The sequence below is a fragment of the Neolamprologus multifasciatus genome, chromosome 18 (genome assembly GCF_963576455.1).
Source record: "Neolamprologus multifasciatus chromosome 18, fNeoMul1.2, whole genome shotgun sequence".
NCBI lineage: Eukaryota > Metazoa > Chordata > Actinopteri > Cichliformes > Cichlidae > Neolamprologus > Neolamprologus multifasciatus.
In genome coordinates this window covers 15,120,006-15,143,950 of record NC_140456.1, presented here as the reverse complement: position 1 = coordinate 15,143,950, position 23,945 = coordinate 15,120,006, and the positions used below count along the sequence as shown (strand labels likewise).

General features: G+C 39.1%; 1 protein-coding gene and 1 long non-coding RNA gene across 3 annotated transcripts in view; one reads left to right on the top strand and one right to left on the bottom strand.

Annotated features, from left to right (window-relative positions):
• The window catches only part of b4galt2 (UDP-Gal:betaGlcNAc beta 1,4- galactosyltransferase, polypeptide 2), a 214,791-nt gene that overhangs the window by 38,818 nt on the left and 152,028 nt on the right, over positions 1-23,945 (top strand). The gene's annotated exons all lie outside the window — the stretch shown is intronic.
• LOC146497579 (uncharacterized) lies at positions 8,430-9,631 on the bottom strand. The gene is made up of 2 exons (XR_014870509.1): positions 8,852-9,631; positions 8,430-8,763 (listed from the first exon to the last, which is right to left on the bottom strand). It is a non-coding gene; the product is annotated as an uncharacterized LOC146497579 (long non-coding RNA).

Below are 23,945 nucleotides of genomic sequence, written 5' to 3'. Positions count from 1 at the left end.
AGAGGAGGCTCTGGGACAGACCCAGGACACACTGGAGAGATTCCCAGCTGACTTGGGAATGCCTTGGTGTCTGGATGATTTGGAAGAGAGGCTGGGGAGAGGATAGTTAGTGCATATAACCCTCTGAAGTTCTTTGCTCAATTTACCCCATCAAAATGAAATAAATGTAAAATGTTTTCCATTTGCTTTGTAAATAACAATTATTAAACAGCCTCAGGAAAGAACACGTTATTGCCTATTATATTCATACTGATTCGTTTTGAATGGTGAGATGTGATCTGTACACCAAAAGGCTGGATCACTAGATCTGCTAATGACAGGAAAATGCAGAAATTGAAGATTTTTCCATTCAAATTCTTGAGCATCAACCCAAACACTAACAGTTAAACATTGAGACACTATATTAATTTGTGAAAAAAAGTTAGAGATAGGGTTAACCCACATCAGACCTCTGCTGTGGTCATAGGAATGCCACCACCTTTGTACCCAGTGTCTGCTCCCTCTACAGAAGACATGTTAGAGAGATTCAGGGGATCCTTGAAGTATTCCTTCCACTGGCCAACTATATCACACTGAGGTCAACAGCCCACTATGCCCAAGACTCTTTACTCTGCTCTGCAGTACAGCTACAGACACTCTACAGAGAACATGGCTTAGATAAGGTGGAATTGTATATGTAATTTGAAACACTGATTAGACGAATGCTGGTTACATCCAGCGGAGAATGCTTACATGTGTTTGTATGCATGAAATAAAAAAGATATAAAATATAGATAGAACCTTATAAGCACTATTGTATAAGCTTGAACATGCAAAAATGCAAGATCAATCATATTTATAATAACTGACAAGCTTGAACTGTTTGCAGAAACAAATACATTTGTACATTATGCAGACCCCCTTTCCCACTTCTGAACCACAAATGCTTATTTTATTCATAGCCAGCAAGTAATTTCAACAGAGTGACATGTCCCTTGTAACTTTGACTTATGTATGTCCAGTGTGGGGAAAGCCCATCAGGCAAGCTTGAATAATTTTTCACCCTCCCTCATTTTTTTAAGGCCAGGCTTGAATCCAGGGAGGTCCTTATGCCCTTACCTTCCTGCTGCTCAGTGAACAGTGGGTTTGTAGCACAGCATGTTTTATTACCTTTCTCCTACATTTTTAATGGAGGGTTTAAATAGAAATGCTTAGGTTTAGAACAATGTGTTAGCACAGTCAGTGGAGCTCTGGAAACAAACATTATGTTTTTAAGTAACCTTGCAGGGAGACAAAATTCTTTTATACTAGACAATTTGATCTGACCTCTGAGGCAAATAAAAGATATGAAAGAACCCATGAAATGAATAATTCTCCATACATCATCATCCTTTGGATTAAAAGGGAGAGGAAATAATAGACTCAAAGTTCCTTCTGATTGGTCGTTCTTGGCTCTTCACATGTTTATGTTAAGGTGACTGTAACATCATGCCCAAAGCACGTTTGGATGAGTCATGGAGACTACACAGAAAAGAAGTGTAGATGGTGAATGTGACACTTTAGAAGATTTTGTTTTTGTGCAGTGTTTGTGGGGATGATGTTGCAGTGAAGTCATGGGATGATTAGGATTCTGTAGATACTGATATCTGTGCTGATTTTGTTTTTTGATTAGAGGTTACCAGTCCAACTTTTTCCTTTTCTTGTCTGGATTTGACCTGCAAGCAGTACACAATCATTCCTTAATGTCTGTTCAATTTCAGATGTAAGGCCGTTAGACACCAAAAGCATTGGGTAAAACCGACACATTATCCTGAATTTTCCAAACTTGAGCTTGATGTGTACACCAATTGAGGTGTGTTTTTGCAAAAAATTTGTCCTCATATAATGCACTGTGAAAGAAATGGAGTTTACATCAAGCAATGATGAACTGGTGTCTGATTTTAATAAACCATTCGTAAGAGAAAGCGACAACAGGGAGAATTTTATAGTTTGATCCAGGAGTTGAAGGTGTATCATGATTGCTTTTGTGCATATTTTAAAATGTCAGTTGAGCAGTTTAAGCTCTTGTTGGAAGAACTGCGACCATATCTGAAGAACCAAATGGGACAGGCAAAAAAAAAAAAAAAAAAAAGCTTTAAAATGTTATAGTTAACAGCCATGTGGTGTTCCTCTGCTTTTCCCTGTGTCATTTCCCTTATTAAAGGATTGATAATGTTATGACGTTGCTACACTAAACACTTCTCGATTTATTTTTGTAACACTAGCAAGAGTTGCCTCGAGGTTAAGACTGTTTCTTGTGGTTGTTGGGTTTTTTTTCTTTTTTTTCCTCTGGTCTGTTCCATCAGCATTAGATCTATAAGGTTGCACAGAAGCCCGTCCACCACCTGCTTTCGTAAGGTGGTTTTAAAAAGCTGCAGAATTTTATTGCATTTTTATTGTATTTTTCTTAAATCACATGATATGTTGCTTTTGGATGGTTTGTTGAACTTTTATACAGCAAGAGATTCTGATAGGGAAATTAATTTTGTTTGTTTCTCTGTAGCCTGCAGTGAACTATCAGGCAGAGAAACAAAGGTGAGGGTTTCCAAAGACCTTCGCTCAAACTTGACTGACTCAAAGCTGGAAAATCAGCACAAAGAAACATTATCATCATCATCATCATTAACATCTGAAAATAAGACACTGTGTTACAGAGAAGCAATTCCAGTCATCTTAATACAGAGTTTAGTGTCTACTAATTAAGCTATTATAGCCCTCAGTGGAGTTTATAAAAAAAAATGAAATTGGCTGTAAAAAAAAAAAGTTGTTAGTGCGTGGGTGTTTTTTTTTTTTTTTTTTTTTTTTTTGTTTTCTTTTTTGTAAACTTATTCTGTCAAAAATTAGAAACAAGGAAACAGTGGGAAAAGAAATAATGCGATGGCTGATGATGTGTGAAAGGGCTGCAAGGCATTGTTGGTATTGATTTTCTTTTCTGTATATTGCATTTTTCTCAAAGACAATGAATGACTTCAGTGTGATGTCAGGATGGATGGTTGCATTTGGGTAAAGATGGGATAGGTTTTAAATCTATTGATACCAATTCAGTTCAATTTTATTTATCTTGCACCAAATCACAAAACCAACAGCTGCCTCAAGACACTTTAAGATAAAGTCAAATCAAATGACCCCCTTTAACAAGCACTTAGCGACAGTGGGAAGGAAAAACTCTTTTTTAACAGGAAGAAACTTCTGGCAGGAGTCTTTCAAAATGCAGATCACATCTGGATAATAGGGTGAAGACTTTAGGTATATGCAGAGTCCTTCCAAAACTAAGCCTTGCAACTCTGCATCCATCTTGTTAACAGCTTTGGGCAAGCTATATCTGTAATGTCAGTGGTCAGAGGGACTCTTACATGTACAGAATTAAGAGTCAGGAAAGGTTTGGCAATCTTGCCAAAGAGATATGGGTTAAAAAGACGCAAGTTATACTACTACTGTAGATGTGCACAATTTCAGGACATAAAAGCTTCATTCAGGCTCATTCTACAGTGACATTTCATTCACAAAGCCCTTTATGGAAACTATAAGCTAGAAAAGTACACTTGCCTTCAACTTCAGTATAATAACAAGTAGAAATGCCTTTAAAACATATGAAATTGAACTTCATCAGTATGTATGTATCAGTGCAACTGATTAGATCATACGTTTCTTGGTTTGGCTGCTGATTGGCTATTTGGAGACAGGCTTTTTCATCAAAGAGTTTAATTTCTATTCAGTATTTTATGAGAGCCTTATCCCTCTCATATAATATCGCTAGTACAACACGTTTTGGTTCAAACATATATAGATGTTACCATCGAATGATCCTTTATAAACTGTGCATTTTAAGCTCTGTCACATACAAGAGAGGTTTCTCACTGAGCACACAGACGGTCCTCTGTCTGGTCTGCTTTGCTGTCACAACAACAGAGAGGCTAATATGATTACAACCCATTATTTGGTTGTCTGATCTGCACCAGAGTGCAACAGGTGTGGGGCGATCGTGGCTCAGGGGGTTGGGAAGCGTATCTGTAACCGGAAGGTCGCCGGTACGATCCCCGGGCTCTCTGTCCTGGTTGTTGTGTCCTTGGGCAAGACACTTTACCCTACCGCCTACTGGTGATGGCCAGAGGGGCCGATGGCGCGATATGGCAGCCTCGCTTCTGTCAGTCTGCCCCAGGGCAGCTGTGGCTACAACCATAGCTTGCCTCCACCAGTGTGTGAATGCCAGAGTGAATGAATAGTGGCATTGTAAAGCGCTTTGGGTGCCTTGAAAAGCACTATATAAATCCAATCTATTATTATTATTATTAAATTGAACTGGAAAATTCACTGGAATTTATGTTCCAGGTGTTAAGCTTTAATCATCAAAACCACACTGAGGAACCTTAGTGGGTTTTTTTTAATAATTCATGGTAAAAGTTTAAAACAACCTCTGCAAAAAAAGTTCAATATACTTATCCTCGAACTCTCTTAAAATTTGTACTCTTCTGTGTTTACTCATTTGCAGTCGCCAAGTCTAATTACATTGTGCTACCTCTTATTGACAAAATATGGCAGGGAGTAGTTAATGCCAACCGCATTTCCGTGCGACTTTGTGTTTACTTAAACCGTTGAACCTTTTAAAACCTGAAAATACGATTAGAGAACAACCTCGAGGTTGTCTTGTGTTTCCTCGGCTATCGCTGTGTTCATTAGGGAAAGAAATAACATCAGTCGAGTAAGAAAGGAAAACTGCCTGTTTTCCTCAGTGGTTTCAATCAAGCCAATAAACAAGGCTGGTCCCTTCAGAAACATATTGCTATGCACTCCCACGCAGCCAGGAAGCTAACGCAGCCATGGCCGTGGAGGCAAAGGGCTCTTGACAACATAATGACTGCCATAACTTCATTAAAATGGCCCTGCTTCTGTTCCTCTGTGCCATTCATGTTTTTTTTCCACAAGACCGTTATGCTGCGTGTGTGAGTTTCATCCGCATGTGGATGCACAATTTATTTTCACTGTCCAGTTCTGTCTCTTCATCAGTCTAACTCCATATTTATTTTTGACTTCCCTATTTTTCTGTCTCTGTCCTGTTTTTCTGATTTAAAACACGAGATAGTTTTTGGGCTTTTATGCAGTAAAATGCAAGGTGAGGCTCACCTGCTTTGAACGGTGTAACAATGAGAGCTTGACTGTCTCAGCACGCTCATCACCCGCAAAGATCTGTTTAATTAACAGAGGGCAGAATCACAATTGGTGCTTTTCCTACATGCAAGAATCAGACCAGGAAACGTGATGTGTAGCGAGTGAACTACACCGGTGGATTAGTCACCTTGTGCTTGAACTGCCAGTTTCAGGTAAGTGTCTATTGACAGGGATAAATAGCTAAAGGACAATAAATGCTTGTATGATGAGAGATTCGAGACTGCACAAATAACACCTGTGGTTTACACTGATTTCCATTACACTGCTGTGACCAGTGACTGTAGGTTCAGAAATAAGCTTTATCGTATTTATATTTAATCTGATTTAATCTAATCTGATGTTAAATCCCTTGGTGGGTTGGCAACACCATATCTTGGTTATGATCTGCTGACCTCTGTGTTCCAAAGACTAGACTGAAGAACAGGGGGAGTGAGCTTTCTCATCTATAACCCTCTAAACTGTGGAATGAGTTGTTTTTCTCGTGGTTTCCACTTTGCACATTTGTAAACTATGCCTTAAAACTCATTTTTATTCTTTGTCTTTCAACCCAGAATGAGACTTGTAGGAATTCAGGCTTTTATATGTATTTTTGCATTTTCTAGAACAAACACTCAGATAAACATTAAATGACTGTTAAAATTATTTTACACCAAACTGCAAAAGGCACCAATAAAAACGCGCGGAAACAAAATCGACTGTGCAGTAGGAAGCCGCAGATTATTTTTCAGTATAGTGTGCTTGTCAACAGGCGGATCTGTTTTGCGTCTGTGTATGTTTATACTAAACGTTGTGTTACCGCCGTACGTCTGTCTTTGTGCTCTCACATTATACTGTATGCTGCATGTGTTTGTAGTGTCTGCGTGGTAATGAAATGCCTCCTCTCATCTCAGTTCTCCCAGTTCAGAATGACTATTAAGGTATGTGTGCTCTAACAAGCAAGCTCTCCAAGTGATAAATGACAAAACACGCTGCCTCCACACTGCTGTCATCTGGTAAAACACGGTCGGTTATTCTCTGTCACACACAATCACAAACACACAAACACACTCGAGCTCACTACTCACCTTCTCTCTCAATATCTCACTCAATTATTTCTTTCTCACCTGCCTCATTTTGCTTTTCTCCCTCAGATGTTGGACTGTTTCTATCACTCTCATGTCTGCAAAAACAGCAAAATATAATAAATAAAGAAGATGAAACGAAAAGTAATATGAATATGGTCCTTCAGAAGAAAACAAATTATTAAGGGAACAAATAAATAAAACATAACAGCATTTAACATAAAGAATAGAAAACAGATGGTGGGTGGAAGTGACAGTTTGGGGTCTACGTGAAGTCAATGAATAAACTGCAGAAAATGTCATTTCTAATTTTTAAAATAAATGTTAGTCATCTAAATCTAAGCATGGAGACCACCTGCATACTTAGACTTGGTGAACAACAGTTTTCCGCTGATAGATGGTGGGGACTTTTGATTGGATGCCAGGCTCAATGCAGTGGTCTGGCTTTGAGTCCAACCCCTGGCTCTTTTACCCCTATAATCTTCACTGCCCTATAAAGTAAAGGCAAGAATGCCCAAAAGATAATGTTTTAAAAAGATAAAAATAGCAGCCTTCTTCCAACTAGGAGAATTTAATTAATTAATTAATTAATTCTCGAAACATTCAGAGACCTGTTGCAAATAGTTAACCTCTGGTCACCCAGAGGTTAAATGTGCAAAACCTCCAACCTCTGGGCAACCAAAGCAGTTGTTCAGATCACTTGGTGGGAGCCAGACAATCACAGGTAGACCTGCACTGACTGCAGTCTCTCTCAGACAGATTGTCGAAGGTTTGCAAATAGTTGCCATCTAATTTATGAACGCAGATAGATTTACATGTGCCAACAACCTGAGTCGGTCTTTACCAACCAGTGCAATTCACCTGTAATTTTTCTCTTTGCAATAGGGCACTTGACCTAATTGATGGCACACTGGCGGTATTCTGGTTGTGTAACACTAAGGTGGCTGAGAGTCTGTGCCATTTTTCTGTTAAATCCTTCAGCAATTATGTGACTATTTGTGGAGGAATGTGTGAATTTCTGTGTCAAATCAATGAGGTTCCGACTACAAATTTCTGTATAAAATGAACACAGACTCCTCATGTATTTAAACCTATAATACCACTGGGTGTCCTTCCAGAATACTGAAATCAAACCACAAATGACAGCCTTGTTTTTTCTTTTTGTCAGCAGAAATCAAAAATATTCACCACAGAGAACAAGCAGGTCTTAGATTTCATTTTGTTGTGGTTGGCTCATGGCTTTGTAGCTGACAGTTAATTGCTCGTGGTCATTGCAGACTCTTGTTGTGTAAGCATCTGTCTTTTATATTTTGAGCCAGCATCATTCTTTGATTACACTGGACGTTTTTCAATGGCTTGCTGCAAAGCTAAGATTGGTTTAACTTGTTATGTGCCCACTTTGCTTTGTCAACAGTTGTTTGGCCCATCATCAGAACAAGTTGGCAAATTTCTTTGGTTTTTGCATGGTACTAGCCATGGTCACCTCATGGCTAGTACCTCATTAAGCGAGCCTTTTGAATCTAAGTTGCATAAGAGCAATTTAAGAGCCTAATAGTCAGAATCAATCAAAATAGTCTAGTGGACTTAAAGATGTTTACAGCAGGTCAAGCTGGAGTGAGTTGTTGATCAGACCTTCTTCTCCACATTTCATGTCATCATTTCATGCCTTTTCCTCTCTATGTACAACTTTCGGTAGGAATTTGTCAATGCTGAGCCCTCAGCAACCCTTACCATGACCCTTGAAGTGTTCAGCATTGGAGCTTGCCTATCGTCAATGACTTGGGACTTTTATGAGAGGTTTATTTTTTTTGCCAAACAGGTTTTGTTTCAGTTGCACTTTCATGGTCACATGCAAGTATGTGATGCTCTTAATTCATGAAGGTTTGAAGTAGAAAAATAAGCTAGCAAATAGGAGCTGAGGAAAAAGACTTTTACCAGAAACCAAAAGTATTGCTGTGTATTGTCATGGGTCTTTCTTTTTTTTGCTTTTTATAAAGAATTTCTTACTGGCTAAGATAATATATTCTTGTATATTCAATCAGATAGATAATCCAATTTTTGTGTTTTTACATTTTCCTTGTGTTTGTTTTCATTTTTTTTAATGCGTGTCTTAGTTGTTGGTGTGTTTTCATTGTTATTTCTCTGCTGTTATTGTTATTATCCTTATTTTAGTCTGTCCTTTGATTTTTCTTTCTCAAGGCCACCCTACAACACAAAGCTTCCTTGTATACCTTCACTATGAAAATTGTAGAAGCTATTATTTCTCGTGAAAATATAGTTTCTGTCACGGTCTGTGGGGCAGACCGTGGGGATGAGGGGAATGAGGACCCAAGATGCAGGACTTTGTGATGAAGGCAGTGCGTTTATTTACAGTGGTGTAAATAGTTCACAGAATAAACCCCATGTTTTCCCCTTGACTTCCGTGTCGTGTCTTCATCCACAAGTTCGTGCTCCGTGCTCTTCGCTCCAGTGTGTCCCCGCACCCCGTGCTCGCTGCTCTTGTCTTCCCTGCTCCTTCCTGGAGAAAAATAACAAAGAAGCAACTTGTCAGGACACTCGACTACCGCGGGCATGTACTCACTGGACTTGGTACTAATGACACTAACGTGGAGTCAAACTCAATAATCCAGCGTCGGTGGAAGCTCCATCACTCTTCTAAATAGCTCCACCGACGAGCCCAGATGAGGAGCAGGTGTGCGGCAAGGACTTCGGGTGTGGCCAGCCCTCAAGTCAGGCCACGCCCCCAGGGCTGAAGGTGCCTGTAACTTGGCCCCAGAAGACAGGCAACACAGCCACCTGCCTACATACAGATGTGCACAGGGGCAGTGCAGACAACACACCAAATAATAATGATAACGATAATAATAATAATAATAACAACAATCCTAGTCCCCACGGACCCCGAGTCCCCAGAGCCGGGTCCGTGACAGTTTCCCTTTGAGTCCACTGAGTATTAATGGTTCTAGTGAGGGAAATGTAGGCCAACAAAACTCATTACTAATGAGTTATGTGTTCTATTGTGAGACGTCTTCCTTAGTCTATGCCTGAGTGTTCTCCTTTAAACATTTGTAAATGTGGGACTATGTTCACAGCTGTAATACTTGTGCTTGTGCATATGCGTGTCCACTAACAGTGGATGGAAGGGAGCGATTATAGGGATTTTAAATGCAAACTGCTTCTCTGATTGGTCGCGGAGAATAATAAAGGGACCAATCTTTCATCATTGAGTAATGACTATCCCACAGTACCAAGAACTGCGTGTATGTTTGGGTGCCTGCAGATTTCTCTGGCTGTGTATCCTAAAGTGCAAAGATTCAAGGAACATGTTGGATTTGAGTGAATCACAGATGCACAGACCTGAAAGGTTAGCTTTTGAGATTCTTAAAATGTCCTGTGAGTTAGATACAGTTTAAAGCCATTTATTTATACATTTAAAATTGTTACCGGTTCATTTTTTGATGAGGTGTATGCATCAATGCTACATTTGCATGAATCCAAGGACTCACAGTTTGACAGGAGTATATTTTATTACTATAAAACAAAATGACCTGACATTTAGTTGTCTTGATTAGTATACAAAGTTGGTGATAATATAACAAGAGGTTTTCGAGTTGATCTTGATCCTGGCCATTTTGACTTCATTAATTAGACCACTAATCCAAGATTAAAACAAACACCAGGAAACTAAGAGTCATGTAAGCAATTAGTTATGAAGCTCTGAAAAATTCAAGCAATAATTTCCAGTCATCAGTGCTAAAATCTGTTTAGAGTTTAAATTAGATGTGCAACTAATTTGTTTTCTCCTTTTATAGACAGGTCTGTTCTGTTTCCCTTCTTCCGCCAGGATGTGATAATACCTCCCAAAATCTGTATAAGCTCTCATTAAGCTGAGTGGGTGACGATTGATTTATGTTGTTGTTGTTAACAACAGCTGATGACTCGGTTCAGAAAAACTTGACATCACTTGGTTGTCACCCAACAGCTACAGTATGCATCAAATCATTTGTGTAGGTGATGATTCACTGTATGCTCAGGCATATGATTGAACTGTTAAAGTATATTCCGTTTGCTCCATGCACAAAATTTTCACACATGAACAGACTAAAAGTTAAATAAATAAAAGGTTTTTACCTAGAGTAGTTGGATGGATCACGAGGCCCATCTGGTGGAGAGCTGACTGCTTTGGTCCAATTCTTGAACTGATGCATAGATTTGTTTTGAAATGTTGTGCCGACATTTATGCCACATGTTTGTATTTTTAATGCCTCGATAACTTTCTGATTTAAAGGGATAAAATTTGGTACAGAAAGACCAAAATTTCAATGTGTGTAATACTTTATATATGAAAGTTATAGTTAGCAAATGATTGCATTAAATGCTCCATTTGAGTGGTCATAATACAAAAAAAGAATTCCTTATTCCTTATTTTTTTAACATAAAATTTGATACTACAAAGATCTAATCAGACTAATTCAATAAGAAACTGCTAGTGGATCAAACGCATGCAGGTTATACTTTAACATGCGGACAGGTCGTTATGTTATCATAAGCAGCACCCAACTCTTTGCACTTTTTGATACCATTTTGACACTAATAAGTAGGTACACAGATGTTACTAATGACATTAGTAAATGTTCTGTTGTATTTAGGCACAGGCCTTCAATTAATGTGATTGGTAACATCTTTGTTTACATGCTGCTTCACATCAAAATGTCTCTTGTGAAAAGTGCCAGATTCAGCTGTCAAGGACATTTTGATGATGTTAATATGAAGTTAATAACTGATACTTGCTCACCTTGAATTCAGGATGCCTCTCTTTAGGACTTTTGATGTGTTTATGTGTTTTTCATTTAGCATTCGCTGTCTGTAACTTATGTCTCACTGGTCTTTGAGAATCAAAACTATGTGTTCAGTTCAGCGCAAAGTGGATGTGTTGGTTCACCTGCAGTTGCCACTGCCGTTCCTCCTGTTGTTGTTATTGTGCAGGATCTTTTCAGTATCTACTGCATTGCAGCTACATCTGAGAGAAAAAATACTTATTTTGAGAATTTTAGATTTAAATTTAAAAACACTTAAGTAAATGTCAACTCTATTAGTAAAACTCTAGTCTCTTTAGTGAAATTATGTAGAGTAAATTGGTTATAATGTTAGAAGGCCTTTGACATGGAGATATACAGTACACCCCATTGTATGACAGAATATATGTAATATGCATAAAACTATAAAATAAGCCTTAAAGTCCTGCAGAAAAAAGAATCTCACACTATATGCCCTGAACTTTTTTTTTTTTTGATTAGGATGATATTAAAGACGCTGCCAGAACACCAGCAGGAAAGAAACAGCACTTTGAAAAATCAAAACTTGTGTTCAGATCAATCACGGCACATCACGATGCTGAAGCCCCTGAGCTCTCATGCTGTTACAGTGAGAGAGGATGAATACAGTGTGTGGGCTGACTTTTTGTCATATTCACCACTCTGCTAGGTTAGTTTTTAATGTGTCTAAGTAGGTGGATCTCAGCATATTAAACAAGGGACTATCAGTGCCTTAAAAGATCATTCATTCACAGTGCTTTGTGCATATATTAATTAGCGGTGCAGAGGTTGCCGTTTCAGCCGCTTAGCAATGGAAATCTCCCAGTGTAACAACTGATTAGTGCCTTGAAATGATTCATAAAACAAATGCTTGTGGGAAAATTGCACCGACTGAACGGAAAAGGATTTATCAATATTTCTAACTGTAGGCCTATAATATGAAATAATTATAAACTTGAGAAACAGTACCACAAAAGACTCAAGACCTTTAATTAGAGGAGCAAGGTCAGAGAGCAGTTGATATAATGTATGTTTAGGGGTATGCAGATTGATTCAGTGCAGTTTGGCTGTACTTCAGAGAAGTAGTGCTGCTACAGACTTTTGTTTTTCATTTTTTATCACTGAACATTCGATTTCTCTCTTATAATGTAAGAAATTTTGGAACAATTGACAGCTGATGATACCAGGACATTAACTGACCTTATTAGTCTGCGGGGCTGATGCTTATAAAATCTTTATGCTCTTGTTAGAGCTGGTTGGTATTGCCTTGAGTTAATTAGCCCACTAATCAGAGATGAGAGTAATCACTGGCATCAAGCAAACAGCCCACTATAATTTATGTGACAGTGGATGGAGATATCCCAACCAATTCGCTGTTAATCTCTGAGAGTCAACATTTACATATTTAGTCATAGAAATGATTATGTTTACCATTAACCCAAGAGCTGATTTCTTTTCCATCTCAGTCCAAAGCAGTATGCACTCCTCCATTTCACAACTTGAAATGGTGAGCGTTGACACTGACAATACTCAGGTAGGCTGTGGTGTTTCAACACTGGTCAGCTGAATAAGGAGAGCTCATTAGACGGAACTGAATGTGATTTATTGATGTACAGAATTTAGATAGAGGTACTTGCCGGTTAGAGTCCGATGGCCCGCCTTGGCAGAACGGAATCCCAGCAGTGATCTGGAGTCTATACGGTGGTGGTGGAGATGAAGATGGAGGCTTGAATAGAGCCAGCCAGTGAGAGGCAATGATGAGGAGGAGGTGGGTTGCACAAAGGCGTCTGCAAGGGAGAATGACAGATGTGAAGTGAAATTTAAAGTACGCGGAGTGAATGCTGATTGGAATGAAGACTGGCAGAAAGATGACTGGACTAGACCACTGATGTCACGATCAGCTTGACAGCGTGGAAAAGTGGAACTCATGTGAATCTTAGGCTACGTATTTTTGAAAATGCAGATTTTTCTATGCGTTTGCACCTTTCAAAAATTCCTGCCAGGGTGGAGATTTTCGAAAACTCTGTTCTTGCGTTTATGTGTGGACGAGGAAAACGGAGAAAACACCTGGGTGGGAAAGAGTAAGCAAAGATGGCGCATAGAAGCAGAACTGAGTCCTATGTGTGGAGGGACAGTAACTGTGTGTAAGCATTTAAACACTGCAGAGAGTAAAATTAACAGTAACAGTAACCAAAACAATAACCTGGCGCACAGTGTGACATCAAAAAAGGCGCACACCTTTGACGCTGCGTTTTCTCAGTTTTTCTCGTCCACACGTTTTTGAAAATCTCCACCCTGGCAGGAGTTTTTAAAAATCTCAGTTTTCAGTGACCAAAAACGCCGTTTACATGTGGACGAAACATGCAAACGCATAGAAAAATCTGCGTTTTCAAAAATACCCGGGTACGTGTGGATGTAACTTTAGATTTAGCCAGCAACACCTAGGAAGCGGACATATGTGAGACCATAGATTTTCCTTATTGAACTTAGGCATAAACTTCACTTGATATGAAGGGGTACAGAGTGTGCTCAGAAAATATCCCCCACAACATTACCATCAGTAGCATGCTGAGCTTTTGATAAAAGGCAAGATGGATCCATATTTTCATGTTGTCTATGTCCAACAACATGAACAGACTTAAGCTATCCACCAGAGCTCAAATACATCTTGGAATGATGGACACAAATTTTCATCCAAGGCACAAACTTGCAAAAACAAGATTTTAGGACAAGTTTAACAAGACTGAGTACACAGTACACACAGTACTTACTTTGTATACATTTATTTTGACAGCATCCGAGTATAAAAGATGGCTGAAGCTTCTGGGTCGGTAAAATGAAGTCTCTTACTTGTGATTGCAAAAATATTTCCGGTGCTATAAAGGTGAATGGTGTCACTCATTTCAGGTACTGAATAAAAATTTAAGTCCATTTTGCAAATCTTGGTCATATTAAGCGTCAGAACGGAGGATTGTCAGTTATTAATTATCAGAACATCAAAATAACAACACCCATGAATGCTGAACTAGAATATGTTAAAAGTATCAGTTACAGTATTTTAAATTATATGTCTTAATATTGACTGTCAAAAAACTGAATTTATTTATTTTCTCGGTACTGGATGCAATTTCTGTGGACAAAAGTTATAACATTCATAAAAGTATATGATGGGGGCAGGAAAAATAAAATTAGTATCTGTTACAATACAGCGCAGGTTAAAACTGATTTAATGTGACACCGATTCAAAGACTGATTTTAACCGGTTGATTCAGCAGAGCTTTCCAAATGGAATGAGTGAAAATCCTACATGTGGCGAATTTGACTAACGTAACATTTGTCTACAGCTTTTGTGTGCTCACAAATTGTAAATTGTTCACGTTATTTAATTCTGATTCACCCCTTATAGCACTTAAAGTCAGCCCTCCACCGAACAGAGAGCAATAATGGAAACAAATCTGCGACAGGGTCAAACATCATCAGCACAAAATGACCCTTAATTAATCCTGTGGCTTGTGGGATGGACAGCAACTGAAGAAAGATTCGCACATGACAGAGGTGTTAAAGGAGGAAGAACTAGTTATAACAGTAATGTTGGTTGCTGTTACCAACTACAGAGAAAATGTTACATTTCTTTGGATGTGCTAATAAAGTAATTTATCTGTGGTCAACTTTGTTATCTAAATAACTGAAACAATGAGATTAATATTCATAAAATTTTCTAACAGTTTATTAATTCATTCAACAAGACTGACACTTCTTACACTAAGTACATAGTAGTTGATATAACAAGGCAACATGTTGTTACTCTGAGGTATTTGATTGATGCTCTGGAAATTAACATAAATGTTGTTGGATTTGGCTCAATATTTAGACGAAACAAACGATTAATAAATTAAAGCTACATAATTGAATGAAATTTAACTGATGAATGTATGTCACGTTCATAGCTGGACTGGCCATCGGGCATACCGGGCATTTGCCCGGTGGGCTGCTGGCGATTTTTTGTTTTTATAGGCCGATCGACTTTTTAAATTTTTTTTTGGAAGGGTATGGCCTGTAAATGGCCTGTATTTATATAGCGCTTTACTAGTCCCTAAGGACCCCAAAGCGCTTTACATATCCAGTCATCCACCCATTCACACACACATTCACACACTGGTGATGGCAAGCTACATTGTAGCCACAGCCACCCTGGGGCGCACTGACAGAGGCGAGGCTGCCGGACACTGGCGCCACCGGGCCCTCTGACCACCACCAGTAGGCAACGGGTGAAGTGTCTTGCCCAAGGACACAACGACGAGACTGTCCAAGCCGGGGCTCGAACCGGCAACCTTCCGGTTACAAGGCGAACTCCCAACTCTTGAGCCACGATCGGTATAAATAATGAAAGGTGTTGGATTGGCCAATTGGTCATGATCGACTCTGGGCTGGACCAATTACAGCCGAGGAGGTCGGATGCACCCTCCCCCTTGTTTAGCAATCTTATAGACCATCCATCGGCTTTGTTACTTCGGAAACATGGCTTAAACAATTTCCACGACGTAATCCGATAACAACCGATCTCTTTACCCGTCGGCTTCCCGTGGCTGTCATGCAACAGGTGTTGTGCCAAAAAGTGATTGCCTGCCAAAAACTGATTTCCAATGTTTGCGTGTATTTTTTATGTGTAATATCTATGTTGGTAAATAGACTTCGGTGAACAGCCTTTACAAAGGGGCTATATATGGAATTAAAAAATTATCTGTTTTTTCAAGTATCTTTACAACTCTGTGTTATTGTACTTACATTATAACCAATCCGGTCCTTTATCCCCACTTTAAATATTTTTACAGAACTATTGTAATATTTGAGCCATTTCTGCTGTCCAACTACTTCTTACAAAAGACATTTTTAATGTTAATTAGACTTTTTTTTAACGGCATAAATAAAGGTTATATAAAAGTCACTGCCAAAGACTGATTGCGGCTTCTACCTTGTTACACTAATGTTGTTTGTAGCTCAATATGACTTTATGTCATCCATGAGTGATGCATTTGACATATGTTTCACATATTATAGCCCAACAAGTTACTTATAGCAATTTAAATACGAGCAATCAGTTTTTGGCAAATACCGGAAATCAGTTTTTGGCAGACAATCACTTTTTGGCACAACACCGGCTATTGCAGTTAATAATACAACAGTTTCTTGCCATTTTTTGTGTTTCTTTTTATCGCTGTGTAACTGAGTTCAATTGAAAGCCTGCATGCGCTAGTACCGCTTGCCACAAGTTCCCAGAATCCTTTGCGGTTTTACCCCTGAATGACGTGACATTTTTGGTGGGCCGGTCTCTAGTCAAAATGCCCGGGCCGATTTTTTGTCCCAGTCCAGCCCTGGTCACGTTCATAGAACTTAATCAACAGACGTTAAGCAAACTTTAGTTTTTAGATGGAAATATGGTGGCATGATAAAATTACATTACATTCTGAGGTTCTGAAAATACTACTACTACTAATAATAACTGTGCTGTGAAGGTGTACCCAGGTAGCCAGTGAGTGCATGTACTGTTAATATAGAGTTGGATTCCAATCTTCTATATGCGATCTCTGCATATATTTAATTATTTGTTTTATTCATGTGTTGTAATGACTTCTTTAATATGGCATGCTGTAATTTTCTATTTTCCTCTTTCACGTGATTCTTGTCTTGTACATAATGCAAAACCGCTTCACATCCCACCCCATTATGTATAAGTGTGAACCCCCAGCACATGAATAGTTAAGATGCTGCCAAGCCCAGCAATACAAAAAAATTACCATTACAATTTAATTATGCATGCCAGAGTTAGAAGTGTGCACAGATGAATGGCTGTGGTGGAACATCATGACTAACGGATTAGCATTGTCAGAGATTTGATGTGGATTAGTTAAAAGGATTATTACTAGTTGCGCAGCACCGGTGGACTACAAATAAGGGGTTTGGATATTTTTGGAATTTGAATGAATGGCATGAACACTTGCTGCCGTACCACTGAGGAAAATGATCTAAAAAATTCACATATGAATAGAAATGTCACCTCGTCCTACTTAATTCTATTTCTGTTGTGCTGCATGTGGTGTCATTGTCTTACCACCACCTACTGCACACACTGTAGCTCCTTTAAATTTATACCCAACACATCCATGAGATCTTTTCAGTTCTAAAACAATGACAGTTACACCGTGGTGATTTAAAAATCTCATCTTAAATGATGTCTGTTTTAATTAAATGCACGTTAATGCCTCGTGTTATTATGTTTTAAATGATTAAAAAAGAAAATGATTAGAAAAGAATGACACATTTAGGCCCGACAGAATTAATTTGTGTGAATGGGTGGATGACTGAATATGTAAAGCGCTTTGGGGTCCTTAGGGACTAGTAAAGCGCTATATAAATACAGGCCATTTACCATTTAATTTGTCTAATGACTTTTAGAATATATACATAGATTTTATATTTGCGCAATAAATGTTGAAAATATATTTCATCAAATATCTACAATCTAGGCCTAAAGGGGACTATTAGAATTACACTTTTTATGGCTCAGTGCATGGAGACATGTGAAGTTCAAACAGCATCAGAATGGGGAAGAAAGGGGATTTATGTGACTTTGAACGTTGCATGGTTGTTGGTGGCAGACAGGCTGGTCTGAGTATTTCAGAAACTTCTAATCTACTGGGATTTTCTTGCACAACCATCTCTAGGTTTTACAGAGAATGGTCCAAAGAAGATCCAGTACCCAGCTGTTGGCAGTTCTCTGGGGAGTCACTGCTTCAAGCTGATTGGAAGGTAGCGGTAATTTGAATAACCATGATTATACACCCCCCCCCCCCCCCCAAAAAAAAAGAAGGTATGCAGAAAATCATCTTTGAATACACAACATGCTAAACCTTAAAGCAGATGGGCTACAGAAGCAGAGGACCACACAGGGTGCCACTCACATCACATTCCAGAAAACGGGGCAACAGTTCAGAATTTTGCATAGAAGCATGGATCCGTCCTGCCTTGCATCAAAGGCTCATGTTGGAGGGGGTGGTGTAATGGTGTGGGACATAGTTTCTTGGCACACTGCACCCTTTTGTACCAGTTGAGTATTGTTTAAATACTATAATCTAACCATTTTCTGATGGGTACTTCCAGCAGTATAACGCATGGCACAAAGCTCAAATCTTCTCAAACTTGAACTTGATAGTGAGTTCAGTGTACTCAAATGTCGCCCACATCTCAATTCAAGCCGACAAATCTGCACCAACTGTGTGATGCTATCATGTGAATATGGACGAAAATCTCTGAGAAATCTTTCCAGCACCTTGTTTATTTTCTTGCCATAAAGGAAATTCTTAAGGTAAAAGAGGGGTTCAAACCAGTCCAAGCAGGATGTACCAGTCAGTATATTTTTGCACTATATTTGGATAGTTTGCTGCTGTAATGTGTGCATAGTTCTGGGCTTTCCAAGGTGGTTTTCGATCCTAACTGGATATGATGTATGAGATAAGATAATTTATCATATCATTTGACTATTTGTGTTTCATGTTAGGTGTAAGGAAGACTAAAGGCCTCTCAGGTTAATAACTCACCATAGACCAATAGGGGTTTTCAGAGGAACAGACAGAATAAATGAGAGTGGGGAACGCAAAATGAGCGAGGAAAAACGAAATGATAAGTAGTGGAAGGTTGGGGGAGAGAGATGAGCTGATGATGAACAGATTAAAGTCAAATAAAGGAGGTGGTGTGGAGGAAGAAAGGGAGGGTGGATTGAAGAATAGTTTAGTATGCTAGAGGCAACAGCAGTGTGGAGTCTGTGGAGAAGCTACATCCTCTTTGGGATGAATAGATCCATTTAGAGGGTCAGGAGGACACACACACACATACGCAGATAAGACGCTAAGTGGATATTTGTTCCAATTGATAATTACTGTGGGTTCATATTCACAACCAGACACTTTTCCCTTTTTAATGAGCAGCTGTATTACATAGAAAAAAGAATGAGAGTGCACACGAGACTCCCCTGTGTCAAAAAACTTTTAATCAGACCTTTCGTGGTGAGATTGTCAATTTAAAAGCTACGGATACAATTTTGAGTTGAGTTGAGAAAATTTATCTGGCAGCATGCCCACATAGCTTAATCTTCTTTTTCATCTGTTTTTAATGTAAAAGATTTTGTGTTACTTTTTTCAGTTTGCAATATTTTACTTTCAGTCCTGTGGTGCCATTTGATGATTCATCTTAATAGAGCCGGCTAATGCATCAGCTAACACGTCTATTCAGGCTATTAGGTGACTCACACAATGCCACGGCAAGGGGAAAGAGGCTAAAAGATGATTTATTTAACATGGCACTGCAAATATTTGGACAGCAACGCCATTGTTTGATGTGTCATCTTCCATATGCTTTGAAGGTTTGAAGTTTACTCAGCAGGTCAAACAGACGTCTGGCAGAAAAGTTGGATAGCCGTCGAAGTTGTTGTATGAGCCAAAGATGGGAGAAAGCTAATAACTGAGTAACTTTGAACATCTGCAGAGGAAATGCTGTTTGAGTAAATGTTCAGGATCATTTTGCTGGTTATGTTTGGGTTTCTTTTGGATTCCTGATTCTTTTTGTGACAGCGCAAAGCAAAAGAATCAGTCCATCCATCCTCGCAATTCTGCTTATCCTTCTCAGGGTTGGGATGGGACTGGAGCCTACCCCAGCTGTCTTAGGGCAAGAGGCAGGGTACACCCTGGACAGGTTGCCAGTCTGTTGCAGTGCTAATACATAGAGACAGACAAACATTCACGGGCAATTAAGAGTTACCAATTAACCTAACCCCACTGACTGCATGTCTTTGGAATGTGGGAGGAAGCCAGAGCCCCAGGAGAGAACCTACACAAACACGGGGAGAACATGCAAACTCCACACAGAAAGACCCCAGCCATGAACTTAGGACCTTCTTGCTGTGAGGCAACAGTGCTAACCACGTGCCACCGTGCTGCCCCTTTTAAAAGACTTTTGTCTTAAAGTACTTGACTTTTAAGTAGAAAGACATGAACTTGATTGCGTGGATCTAGGCCAGGGGTAGGCAACTCCAGGCCTCAAGGGCCAGTGTCCTGCAGGTTTTAGATGTGTCCTTGATCCAACCTAGCTGATTCAAATGGCTAAATGACCTCCTCAGCATGTCTTGAAGTTCTCCAGAGGCCTGGTAATGAACTAATCATTTGATTCAGGTGTGTTGACACAGGGTGAGATCTAACACCTGCAGGACACCCACATTCGAGGCCTGGAGTTGCCTACCCCTGATCTAGGCCATCAGAAACACTGGACATGAAGTATTGCTGCTTTTTGAATAGTTTTTAAAGCAGTTATCTGACAAGTAATATGCTTGTTGTGCAGTTGATTCTGTTAATTGCTTACATTACCCTAGATGCCTGTGGTCCAGTTTTGGTTTGTATAATTCTATAATAATGATTATCTGTTGGTTAATACATTTTTTAATCTTTGTTTAAAATACATCAGTATACTTGGAGATGTTTTTGGTTCTGGTTGATTGGTTTTATTAAGGCAGTGTTGGGTATGACTGTTTTCGGGGGGGTTCTCCATGAAGAACATAAAGAAACTCACTTGTAAGCTTCAGAATTAGGCAGTGAGAATGCAGACAAAATGACAAAAAATGAGTGCATAACTTTGGTGTCATCATTGCCACCGTGTCGTGATTGACCGGAGTTTACAGAAGCAATGCTTTAGGGATGCTGAGACGCATGTCAAATGTGTTGTTGCGGACCTGCATGCTTATAAGAGCGCAATCTCTGATCTAATTGCTCTTGGTAAAAATCTGACTGGACGGAGGTACTTTTTGGTCCTCCAACCTGTAATTGTGCCATTCTTGTGCCAGCATCTTTCCCTGCAGCTGTTTCAGCAGGACTGTGCCCACTGCCAGAGTAGTAGAGCATATCCTAAGACTTCCTTGGTCAGGGTTGACTTGTTCATCAGAAGCAGCCACACCCAATCATCTCTGCACAGCTGCAGGCTGCAATCACCCATAAATGGAAAGCTTTTCCTCCATGAACAGAATACTTGCACAAAGATGAGTGATTGCTTACATCGCATCCAGAGGAAGGCATATACTATACTAATTATCTTGTATATGCATATATTATAGTACTGGTTTAAAAATATATGTAAAACACAAACTTACATTTGTTTTTTGATTAGAATATTTTATATGTTATTTAACACTAATTACCATATATCTATGTGCACACATATTAGGTTCAGCTTGCTTTCTGATTACATTTAAAATTCTTGAGGGATGAAGCTCTCCAACTTTTGGTTTTGGTTTGAGAATATTTAGTCTTTTCAGACAATCCTATAATGTTAAAAGCCTCCTGTGATTTTCACTGGTCCATTTCTGTCTTTTGAAAAGCTTTGCTAGCTCCTGTCATACTGCTAAGATTCTACTTGTATGCTGACCTGAGGGAATCAGCTTTCATAGCTGAGAGGAATAAGAGAAAAGCATGCTATTAAATGTACCCCCAGTTTGTGCAGATATAGGCCCATTTTCCATTTCAGAGCTTATAATACCCAACCCCAAGGTGCTTATGTCATTAAGCTTTAATTGTAGTGGACAGGCCATACTTGATACACACAACGTTGAGAAAATTCAGGTTTTTCTTATAAACCGATTTGTGAGAGAGTTACATCAATATTAAAACAGTGCGTAAATAAATAAAACATCAAATCTGATAACAAGCTATGGGTCAATGTTCTTTTTTAATTTACCCAAAACAAAACAAAAAAACTGTGCAGTTATTTAAGCAGGAAATAATCACCTCACTGTTGAATTTTACAGATGCAAAGTACTAATTAAGTACTCGTTTTCTCTCAAGGTACAGGTGAGAGAGCTACAGGTGCTGACCAAAGTGCCGTGCATCTCAAAGATAATAATAATTACATGTAAAAATAAATCAATAAGTGTCTTGAAAATATTAAATAAAACCACAAGTGAATAATAATGTCTGGTTTAACCTCTAAAAACACATTTTAAAAATAGCAGCTGTGAGGTCCTGATGTGAAGATGTAGGCTGGTCCACAATTTGGAATACAGTTATTTAAAAACAAATGAGTAATAAAATCAACTCTAAAACTGTCATGCAGTATGGATGATAATTGGATTTTCTTCCTTGTACTAGGTCAGGAGCCAGAGCCAGCATTATAGCTGCAGAATAAAGACTTTTACATGAGCCCAGATCAGAGTAATGAATAGCAATTTCGATCTTTGAAGCAAAGAACTGGTTTCACCTTTAGAAGTACATTAAGTTGAAGAAAGCTAACTTTGACGACAGTCTATCATTGTCATGACAGCATCACAGAGTTGCTGCACATCCATGATACCAACCTCCCATCACACCACATCCACAGGTACTCTATTGGCTTGAGATCTGATGACTGTGGAGGTCATTTCAGTAAAGTGGACTCACTGTCATGTTCAAGAAACCAGTTTGAAGTGATCTGAGCTTTGTGACATGGTGAATTAGCCGTAAGAAAGTGGATTAATTGCAGTCATAAAAGGATGGACATGGACAGCAACAATACTCAGCTTAAAGTGTTGCTAGAAAATATTCACATACTATTACATCACCACCAGCAACTTGAACAAGTGATCCAGCACGATGGATCCATTCTGTCATGTAGTTTGTGAAGAAATCAAGAGTCATCAGACCAGGCAACATTTTTCCAATCTTCTATTGCTTAATTTCGATGAGCCCAATAACAACTGTGGCCTCGGCTTCCTGTTCTTAACTGACAGGACTGGGAGCCGGTGTGATCACCACTGCTGTAGCCACTCTGCTTGAAGGTTCAAAGTGATGCTTGTTCAGATGCTCTTCCCCAGCAAACACACCCCACTGGGATCCATTCTACAGAAATCCCTCTTGGGTGCCCAAAAGGGCAAAACTGCTGTTGGCCCTGTATTGACAAATGCAGTTGGGGATGTTGTATAAGTGTGGGTTTGCCCTGCCCGTACAGCCCCACAGTTCACCCACAGCTCCCTAGTGTTGGCCCACGTTGGAATATTTTCTGGGTCTGCATACTTTGGTAGAAACATGAGGTTATTTATGTTACTGTTGCCTGTCTGTCAGCTCAAATGAGTCTGTCCATTTTCCTCTGACCCCTGGTGTCAACAAGGCATTTTCACCCAGAGAACTCCTGCTTACTGGATATTTTGTCCTTTTTCTGGCCATTATCTGTAAACCTTAGAAATGCCTGTTTGGGAAATCCCAGTAGATCAGCAGTTACTCAGACCAGCCCATCTGGAACCCATAATGCCACATTCAAAGTCACTTAAATCACGGAATTTCGATTTAAACTTCAGAAAGTCGCCTTAACCTTATCTACATACTGCACCTGAATGAACTGAGTTGCTTCTTTGTAACTGTACTATATAATGTATGTACTATACTAATAACATGGCCTGTGAGAGTAGGTTTGCATAGTTGGTGAATAAAGTATGTTCTTTTTCTAAAAGGTAGTGTAATGTGTTTGAAGTGTTAGACTTAGAAATTGTGGCCCTCTAGAGGATCCTGCATGTCTGTATAATAATCAGTCAAATGGAACAGTGCTAGTGTAAGGGAGGTAATGATAATAAATGGTTACTGTTTGTAGTGGTGATAAAGATGACAAAGAAGGAGTTACATAAAGTTAATGACACGTTTTATTCCTCATTTGAATGATGCAGTACCCTCAAAAATACATGTTTTCAGCTAAATGTGTTTTTCCTCGTGGCTCTTCTGTCAACAACATTCAAATATATTTGGAGAGCCACCAAAAAATAAATTATTAAAATCTAGCAAAAATTCTTGCTTTTTTTTTTTAACTTGAACACAACCAATAAACA